This window comes from Ascaphus truei, chromosome 3, assembly GCF_040206685.1.
Source record: "Ascaphus truei isolate aAscTru1 chromosome 3, aAscTru1.hap1, whole genome shotgun sequence".
Classification (NCBI taxonomy): domain Eukaryota; kingdom Metazoa; phylum Chordata; class Amphibia; order Anura; family Ascaphidae; genus Ascaphus; species Ascaphus truei.
The window spans coordinates 110,448,181-110,458,483 of record NC_134485.1 but is presented as its reverse complement, the minus strand read 5'-3'; positions in this window follow the sequence as shown (position 1 = coordinate 110,458,483).

Here is a 10,303-nt window from a genome sequence, read left to right as displayed (position 1 = left end):
CATTCGTATTGGCCTGTGACAGGGCTGCTTGCACTTTTGTAGAAGTTAAAATGCATGTTTGCTTTGTGGCATCAAGTGTACCACTTTATCTTTCTTTCTTTCTGTTTCCTTTACTGGGCCCAGCGATCTTTTCTCTGTGTTTCCTTTATCTAAACTTTACTAACCTTTAATGTGGTGTCCTGAGGTCAGTTAGTATAATGCAGGTGTGGTTGGTGTTAAAACCAGTTTGATGTTACACAGCCATGAGCATTCTCTGTTAAAAAGGAAAAGGGCGTTTCCTTCCTGCATACCATCCAGGGTGGATTATACCATGGTATGGGGGGGGGATTAAAGTAAGTGATACTGAATGTCATTTATTTTGCAGAGTAAAGACATGCATGGGATGTTTGTAAAAGGTACTGTTTTGCGGCTTGCTATAGAAAATTATATGTTGTGTGAAGTGTATTATGTTTGCTAATTGTGTAAGTTTTGGGAGACAACTTCCCTGTGTGGTATACTTAATTTGGTTTGGTCCAAATTAACCAGTAATTAAAAGGGAGGGGGTTTCTTTCCCTGGGGCTGTTGCACTCCTTGTTGTTGCTATGTGATAGGAGGTTGTTCTTTTTCTGCACTCCTTGTTGCTGTTATGTGATGTGAGGATGTCTGTGGAACTTCAGTGAAAGGAGGCAAACTTTCTAATGCAGATATTGCTGGCTACTCTCTGTATGGAGACATCACGCTGGGGGAACTGGTTGTTGTACATCTGAATGTGGAATACCTAAAAAAAAGAAGGTTCAGAGAACAACAAAAGCCTCTTCCAATCTTCCCAGGGTCTGATGCTGCGACTTCTTTAAACAAAGGCTGGGACGCAACCTTTCACATATGGAGGCAGCGGTGGGATAATTGATGCTGTACCCAACATCTAAACCCTATGGTGCCCGATGAAAAGGACCCAAAGGAAGTCGCAGCTCGCCCTAACAGACGAAGATATCCAGGTGTCCTGACCAGACAAGGGCTGATCGAGCAGATGAGATTGGTGCAGGGCGTGGAGGTAATTATGGAGGATGACGAGGGATTGGAGGCCACTGAGGACACTGGGGACGTTGGAGCCAAGCCCAAGACCCATACAGTGGAAGCAGTTAAGACTGGAGCAGAAGGAAAGGAGGACCTTCCGAAGTGGCTGGTGGTCCAACAGGCAGAACAAGAGCAGCGGCGACAGGAGATGGAAGAGAAACAAGAGCAGCGGCGACAGGAGATGGAAGAGAAACGGGAGAGCCGGATGGATGATATGCAGCGGCGATGGGCCACACAAGTAGAGCAACAAGAGAGACGGATGGATGATATGCAGCAGCGACAGACACAGCAGATAACGGACATGATGAAGCTCCTTCAAGCAGGAACCATAACACCGGCACCTGGGCCAATCATCCTCAAAGAGATCGGCTTAAATAAACTGAGACCTGAGGATGACATTGAAGCTTATCTCGTCATGTTTGAGAGGGTGGCCAGAGCCAGTCAGTGGCCAAGATCACAATGGGTAATGAGGCTAGTGCCCACACTGACCGGGAAGGCTTAGATGGCCTACAGTGCTCTAAGTCCAGGGGATGCCGAAGACTACGAGATGGTGAAAGAGGCCATTTACAGGCGATATACTGCAACGACACACTTTATTCGAGCAAATACCCAGTATGTACCTGGCAGATACATGGAATGCGCCGCTACTCACCTCTGACAAGCCCCGTTGCGTTTGCCTTCCCAGCCTGGGTTCATGCCTGGCTGACGGGCGGCTGATCTGTTAAATGATAATGATTAGGATTTAATAGGCTGCAATGCTTCGCGTGTCTACCAGATGGCATAAATTCATGAATTGTAATGCAGTATATATATATATACTGTGCAGTATTGCAGCCAGCAGGAATAAAATGCTTCAATCCCTGCCTGGAAAATACCTCAATGCACTCGGGCAGAAAACAGTCATAAACCTCAATACACCCGGGAATACCCGAATTCGTGGGACTAGCCGAGCTCGAATAAAGTGTGTCGCCAGTGTAACATCAACCCAGAGACGTTCAGGCAAAGATTCCGCAACCTCCGCTATAATCATTCAGAAGGACCGCGAGAGACTTATGCCAAATTGATGGATCTTGTGAATAAGTGGATTGGGCCGACCAACAAGACAAGAGAGGAAATTTTGGAGCTATTTGTCCTTAAGCAGTTCCTGGAAATTCTGCCACCATGTGCGCGACTGTGGGTGCAAGAACATCGACCCAAAACTGGGGATAAATCTATAGACCTGGCTGGGGACTATTTGGCAGCTCATCAGGAACGTGAGAGAAGACCAGTGGTATGATCTCCTCCCCCCTCATCACATACACCAGTACGGGAATCTTCATTTAGACAGGGGGCAGGGCGGAGCTCACATATACAGGATGCACGAATATGCCATCTCTGTAAGAATCCAGGACACATAGCCAGATATTGCCGACAAGGGAAGAATGGGCCATGTACTATGATCACCAATGTTGGTGGATTCATTAAGGAAGTGACCATTGGAGGGAAAATGGTGAAGGCCCTCATAGACACTGGGAGTGAAAGTACTTTGGTAAAGAAAGGACACTTTTCTAAAGGGATACCAGTGGGCTCTCTGAACATACAATGTGTCCATGGACATTATAAGCGGTGTCCAATCATTCCACTGCCTATCACCGTGGGTACAGTTACACATGTAGTACAGGCAGGAGTAGTAGAAAATATGCCCTACATGGTGATTCTGGGGTGGGACTTTCCAGGTCTGGTAGAACTATTGACACACTGTTCAGCAGTTACCACAAGGGCCCAAGCGAAGAAGCAGGCTGAAAAGGAGAAGGACATGTCTTTGAAAACTTCTTTGGAGGGACTTTTTCCTTTTCACCCACAGATCTTTGGTAAAGAGGGGAGAGACAGGAAATCCCGTAGGCAAAAAAGAAAGGACAAAGCACTCGGTCCTAGAGAATTAGGGGTGCAGGACTTGGACGAGGTCAATAATGTTTGGGGCAAGGATATTGTAGAGGCGCAACAGCAGGACAGCTCACTAAACCCTTTTTTTCAGCAGGTGGTAACTGAAGAGATGAGCGAGTTTGGGCCCATACCATCATATGTATTACGACAGGGTGTATTAACCAGGGTCCACAAGGATCCTCAGTCTTCTTTGCAGGTGGAGCAGGTCATGGTGCCAAAATTATTTCGAAAGGTGATTCTACGGCTGGCACATGATGTTTCCATGGGGGGTCATATGGGCAGAGACAAGACCTTATGTAGAATATTAATGCATTTCTTTTGGCCTAAAGTACATAAGGATGTGGGAGAATATTGTGCCTCTTGTCCTATATGCCAACAGGTGGCCCCAGTAAACATCATGGATCCGGGGAAATTGATCCCTATACCGGTAGTTGGGGAAGCTTTTGACCGGGTGGCCATGGATGTGGTGTGTCCTTTACAAAAAAGTTCTAAAGGTAATCAGTATATACTGGTACTATGTTATTACGCCACCAGGTATCCAGAAGTAATTCCCCTGCCCATTGTTACTGCTAAGAATGTAGCAAATGCTCTTATTCAAGTATTTGCAAGGGTATGAATCCCTAGTGAAATTCTCACGGATCAGGGGTCAAATTTCATGTCAAATTTCATGAAAGAGGTGTATCAGTTGTTAGGAATCCAGACCCTATGTACATCCCCATATCATCCCCAAACTGATGGTTTAGTAGAGAGGCTAAACGGTACACTAAAAATGATGATTAGAAAGGTGGTAGGTGAGCAGCCTAACAAATGGGACCAGTGGTTGCCTTATTAATTGTTCTCATACAGGGAGGTACCACAAGCCTCAACAGGATTTTCCCCGTTTGAGCTACTTTATGGAAGGCAATCCTGGGGTCTGCAAGCATTAATAAAAGATTCCTGGGTGCAGCGGGATCCTTTGAGGGATAATGTAGTAGGATATATTACCCAGATGAGGGAAAGGATTATCCGGATGCAGGATCTGGCTAATGAAAATTTGAGGGAGGCTCAACAACACCAGAAAGTGTGGTATGACAAAAAGTCCAGAGATAGGGTATTCTTTCCTGGGGATAAAGTGCTCCTCTTGTTGCCCGATAGAGAGAATAAACTGGTAGCTAGATGGCAAGGTCCATATATCATTGTGGAAAGAAAGGGGGCTGTGAACTACCAAGTAAGCATACCAGGAAGAAGGGACCAGTCTATATACCATGTTAATTTGTTAAAAGGTTGGAAAGAGAGAGAAAAATTGTCTTTGATGGTCCTGAGAGAGTGTGAACCTGATATGGCAGGTGAGGCATATCAGAGATTGCAGTTGAAAAGTAAGGAAGACGCAGTATCGTCTGGCGAGGAACTTTCAACAAAGCAAAGGGATATGTTAGAGAGCCTAGTTACTCGGTATGCACATGTATTTACGAAAAGGCCAGGATGCACTACACAAGCAGTTCATAGGATAGAGACTGGGGATGCAAGACCTATCCATACCCGTCCCTATCGTATTCCTGAGAGGCAGAAAAAGATAGTGGAAGAAAAAGTGCACCAAATGTTGGAAATGGGGGGTTATTGAGGTTTCCACCTCTGAATGGTGTTCCCCAATAGTGTTGGTACCTAAAAAGGATGGAACAGTACGATTCTGTGTAGATTTTCGAAAGTTAAATCAGGTGGCCCGTTTTGATGCCTACCCTATGCCCCGCATTGATGAGCTTTTGGATCTAGTAGGTAACGCACATTATATCAGCACTTTGGACCTTACAAAAGGCTATTGGCAAATTCCGGTGGAAGAGTCAGATAGGCCCAAGACAGCATTTGCCACCAACCAGGGGCTCTATCAATTTGTAACCATGCCCTTTGGTTTGCATGGGGCCCCAGCAACTTTTCAAAGAATAATGAATAGGTTGTTAGTAGGGAGGGAACAGTTTGTGGCAGCTTATCTAGATGACGTAGTGGTCTATAGCCCAGACTGGGAAAGTCACTTAAACCATCTAGAGGAGGTGGTTAAGTTTATTTCCGCGGCTGGGTTAACAATAAACCCAAAGAAATGTGCCCTGGGTTTCACACAAACTAGATATTTGGGATACATGTTAGGAAATGGAGAGGTACGACCGGAAAATAGCAAGGTGAATGCTATTCGGGAAGCAGCGATACCTAGAACAAAAAAGGAGGTAAGATCCTTTCTTGGATTGGTAGGATATTACCAAAGGTTTATCCCTAACTTTTCCACCATAGCAGCCTCGCTGACCAATTTAACCAAGAATAAGGAGCAGAATTTGGTGAGCTGGACTCCAGAGTGTAATGCTGCATTTAACCAGTTGAAGGATATTTTATGCAGTGAACCAGTGTTGAAAAGTCCAGACTTCAAGTTACCATTTATTGTACACTGTGATGCTTCAGAGGTGGAGCTAGGGGCAGTACTTAGCCAGGAAGTTGAAGGGGTGGAACACCCTGTTTTGTATATAAGCCATAAGCTATATCCAAGGGAAACCAGATATGCCACGGTTGAGAAGGAATGTTTGGTAATTAAGTGGGCATTAGAAGTGTTGAGATGTTACCTGTTGGGGCAGCAATTTTCACTAGTCACCGATCATCATGCACTTATGTGGCTAAACAATATGCAATGTAAAAACGCCCGGGTTACCCAATGGTATCTAGCCCTGCAACCATTTAAATTTACGGTATCATACCGACCTGGAAGTCAGCATCATAATGCAGATCATTTATCCCGATATGGGGCTGAAATAACTAGGAAGGAAGGTGCTGAGAAATAGCAAAATTGATGTTCAGGAGCTTTAATGAATTTAGATTTGACAACAGTAAATGTGGTTTTGTCTCATATAGGGCCTGGACATGGAACCTCTAGAGTGGGAGGGCAGAGGTTCCCTATTTCTCAGTATAGGAGAGTAAAATTGCAGCACCCCTGTCTCTTACAAAAGTATATTGGAGAAAAATCCTGACTGTTTTCCTCTTAAAGTGGGGGATATGTGACAGGGCTGCTTGCACTTTTGTAGAAGTTAAAATGCATGTTTGCTTTCTGGCATCAAGTGCACCACTTTATCTTTCTTTCTTTCTGTTTTCTTTGCTGGGGCCAGCGATCTTTTCTTTGTGTTTCCTTTATCTAAACTTTACTAACCTTTAATGTGGTGTCCTGAGGTCAGTTAGTATAATGCAGGTGTGGTTGGTGTTAAACACAGTTTGATGTTACACAGCCATGGGCAGTCTCTGTTAAAAAGGAAAAGGGCGTTTCCTTCCTGCATACCATTCAGGGTAGATTATACCATGGTATGGGGGGGGGGGAATTAAAGTAAGTGATGCTGAATGTCATTTATTTTGCAGAGTAAAGACATGCATGGGATGTTTGTAAAAGGTAGTTTTGGGGCTTGCTATAGAAAATTCCTTGTTGCTGTTATGTGATATGAGGATGTCTGTGGAACTTCAGTGAAAGGATACAAACTTTCTAATGCAGATATTGCTGGCTACTCTCCGTATGGAGACATCACGCTGGGGGAACTGGTTGTTGTACACCTGAATCTGGAATACCTAATAAAAAGAAGGTTCAGAGAACAGCAAAAGCCTCTTCCATTCTTCCCAGGGTCTGATGCTGCGGCTTCTTTAAATAAAGGCTGGGACGCAACCTTTCACATGGCCATATAAGTTTGGATACATATCATAGTAGTTTTGTCCATCTTGCATCTGGTCTTGATGAATAGACGGTGCAGATATATCAGCAGACGCGACAGTCTGTGCGGCTTCAATGTAACTGGTATTAGGCAAAACTATGCTATTTAACAGAAGATATGTTCCATGTTCCATGGTAAGTTTAAATGATGAAGCAACATGCCAGCATCCATATCATTTATCTTGACGATCATGGACACGCTCAAAACATTCATTTGCGGATAAAGTGAAACAAACAGAAGTTTTAAAATGTCGTTGTTTGGCTGGTTCTTGGTAGTATGGATATTTATTTTGGATCAAGTCATAGATTTCCCCCACGGTTGCCTTTTTCAGTGGCGTTGACTCGATTGCTTCATAAATAAAAAAATTGTATGATTTACGTGGATGGCTGTGCAATGTGGAAGCTCCTGCCATTTCTTCTCTCTTCAAGTGTACAGTGTCTAAGTTGAACGCATACGGATGTCTGCTGAATGTGTGAATAGTTACATGTTATCATCGCGGTTTGTTCCAAGGTTATAATACAACCTAACAGTTATATGCCTAGGTTTTCTCCCACCAGAAATTTGTTCCAATAATTGGTTGAAATTCGTTGTCTAAGATACCCTCTTTTCACAGGAATCGAAACTTTACTTTTGGCTTAGGCAATCAAAATGTGCAAAACAAGTTTACTCTTTTAATTTCAATAACAATGTGTGTGAAATCATCTACAGTGCTATGATGAACAGATTTCTGCTTACACTTAGCTAAAATTAACCATACACACACATCTCTCTCTTTGTCTCTTTTTCTGTTTTTTTCTCTCTCTCTCTTTCTCTCTCTGTTTCTCTCTCTCTTTCTCTCTCTGATTCTCTCTCTCTCTCTCTTTGACTCTCTCTGTTTGTCTCTCTTGATATATAGATGTAGCCCCCTGTAAACAGCACAGGCTATACCTATCTCCCTTCTACTGTGGTAAGTCCTGTTAAGATCAGGCACCAGTAATCATCATGGGGTTTCCCCCTTCATAGCCCTGCCCTGAGTGGTAGGTGCAGGCCTGGACTCTGCTGCAGGCGTGAGCAAGGGGGGAGGTTCTGCTGACATCACGAGAGGTGGGGCTAGCTCTATATTTAGCAGCCAACTCCTGTAAGTGACGTTGTTGAGTTAGTATGCCGAGAGAGTTAGTATGCCGAGAGAGTTAGTATGCCGAGAGTCTGCAGTGGGACATGTCTGAGTAGTGAGTCCTGCGGACCGGTCAAAGGAGTTGGAGGAGACCGAGGTCTCACCTGCACAGCCGTGCAGGAGCAGAGAGAGGAGTGGAGAGACTCAGCCCCTTTAGTAGAGCTGATAGCCTTATAGACCTGGTGGACCAATGCCCCTCACACCCCTGCCTGGGGTGATGGGGAGAATCTAAGCCCCACCATGAGGATAACCTCGGAGGTGGGCTGCGGGGTATTGAAGCCTCAGCCCAGGCCATCCTGGTGGAGGAGAGACTTGGAGGGAAGGAGAGGAGGAGATATCTGTGTGGGAGGAGAGCGGAGTAATATAGCAAGGCTTTACTATTGTTGTTGCTGCTGCTGGACGTCCCTACCTTTGGGAGTTGTTGATCTGCCAATAAAGAGACTATCCTTTGTACAAAAGACTACGTGTGAATTGGAAGCTATTACCCTGTTACTGAAGGGGTTCTTATATACAGGTCCTGTCCCATATTCCTGGGAGTATAGAAGATGGAGGCGCTGCACCACTAAGAGATCATGGAGGCTACCACCCCAGAAGCCTGGTCCTGGCTCCCCAATAACATCGCGGGAAGCTCAGGCCTTCCTATTCCTCACAGGTATGCACCACACCGCTTGTAATCTGCCCTCATGCACCCTAGACACCACCATAGAGTCTGGGGGAAGGGGGGAAGCAGGGTTACATAGATATATATATAGAAATAAATATATATATAATTATATATATATATATATATTTATATATATTTATATATATATATATATATATATATATATATATATAATATATATTTAACTATATATTGTGTGTGTATATATATAGTATGTATAAATGTGTGTGTGTGTGTATATAAGACATGCAAATGAACATACAGTAATATTTACAGTTGCTATATATATAGATATAGATATAGATATTGCTACATTGAAGGCCTTGTTGTGTGCAAACAGGCCTTGTTGTAATTATCTTAACAGTTCATTAAAGTTTATAACATTACTGGGTCAGTATGTTTGAGGGCCTAATTGAGTCAGCTGTGTAGAAGTTGTATTTAACAGCAAACAAGGCCTCTTTGCAGCCATGAAGGCCTGTACTGTTCATTCTGATTATATATTATATATAGAGTGCTAAACTAAAGGCATTGATGTGTGTAAGCAGGCCTTGTTGTAATCATATACAAAGTTAAAAACAGCTGAGTGAATTAGGGGCTCACTCATAGTGTGTGTGTGTGTGTGTGTGTGTGTGTGTGTGTGTGTGTGTGTGTGTGTGTGTGTGTGTGTGTGTGTGTGTGTGTGTGTGTGTGTGTGTGTGTGTGTGTGTGTGTGTGTGTGTGTGTGTGTGTGTGTGTGTGTGTGTGTGTGTGTGTATACATATATAGATAGAGATACAGAGAGAATACAGATACAGTATATTCATACAGGCTTACAGATCTGTTATTGTAACCAAAAATCATACATGATCACATGCCAACATTATGAACTATGAAAGAAGATTAAGGTAAGTAATGTCTTACAGAGTTAAGACACAAGAAAACATAACATTAAAATGTATGCTGTTATATGTGTACTTACTTAAAGTTGTACTGTATGTCAATAATATTAGCATGAAATGACTATCTACATTACCAAAATAACCCAGATACATCTCATCTTGAACAAGAGCTAAGTGAATGTCATCTTCCATTAACATGCCAAATGTGTAATAATGTTGTACCATGAATCTACTGATGATTAATAGATATTCATATGTTAGAAAATATGCCTTCATTCAGTCAGTGAGCATTTATAAACATTCATGTGTACAAGGACATACTTGAATGTTATCAATCATCTGTACATGATCATACATACACTATGCATAAAATAGTCTGCAGTAAACAAAACCAGTACACCAAAAAATTTAGTGATTGTGATTATTTATTTTTGTTTAACCTTTTGAGAGCGAGTCACAGGCCTGCTTGTTGGCTGTTGTGTTTGCCTTTTCCCTCTGCCAAGTACTCTGGCCTTAACTGTACCACTTGTACTGGCCTGTGGCAGTTCTGTGGCACTTGGTGTGGGCTGTGGCACTTCAGTGGCACTAAGTGTGGGCTGTTGCACTTCAGGGGCACAAAGTGTGGGCTGTTGCACTTCAGGGGCACAAAGTGTGGGCTGTTGCACTTCAGGGGCACTAAGTGTGGGCTGTGGCAGTTCAGGGGCACTGGGTGTGGGCTGTGGCAGTTCAGTGGCACTGGGTGTGGGCTGTGGCACTTCAGGGGCACTAAGTGTGGGATGTGGCAGTTCAGGGGCACTGGGTGTGGCCTGTGGCAGTTCAGGGGCACTGGGTGTGGGTTGTGGCAGTTGTGAAACACTTGATAAACATTGCAAGAGTGATGGTGGAGCACTTTCTTGTTTTTGTGTTTTAATCTTTTTGCAAAAGC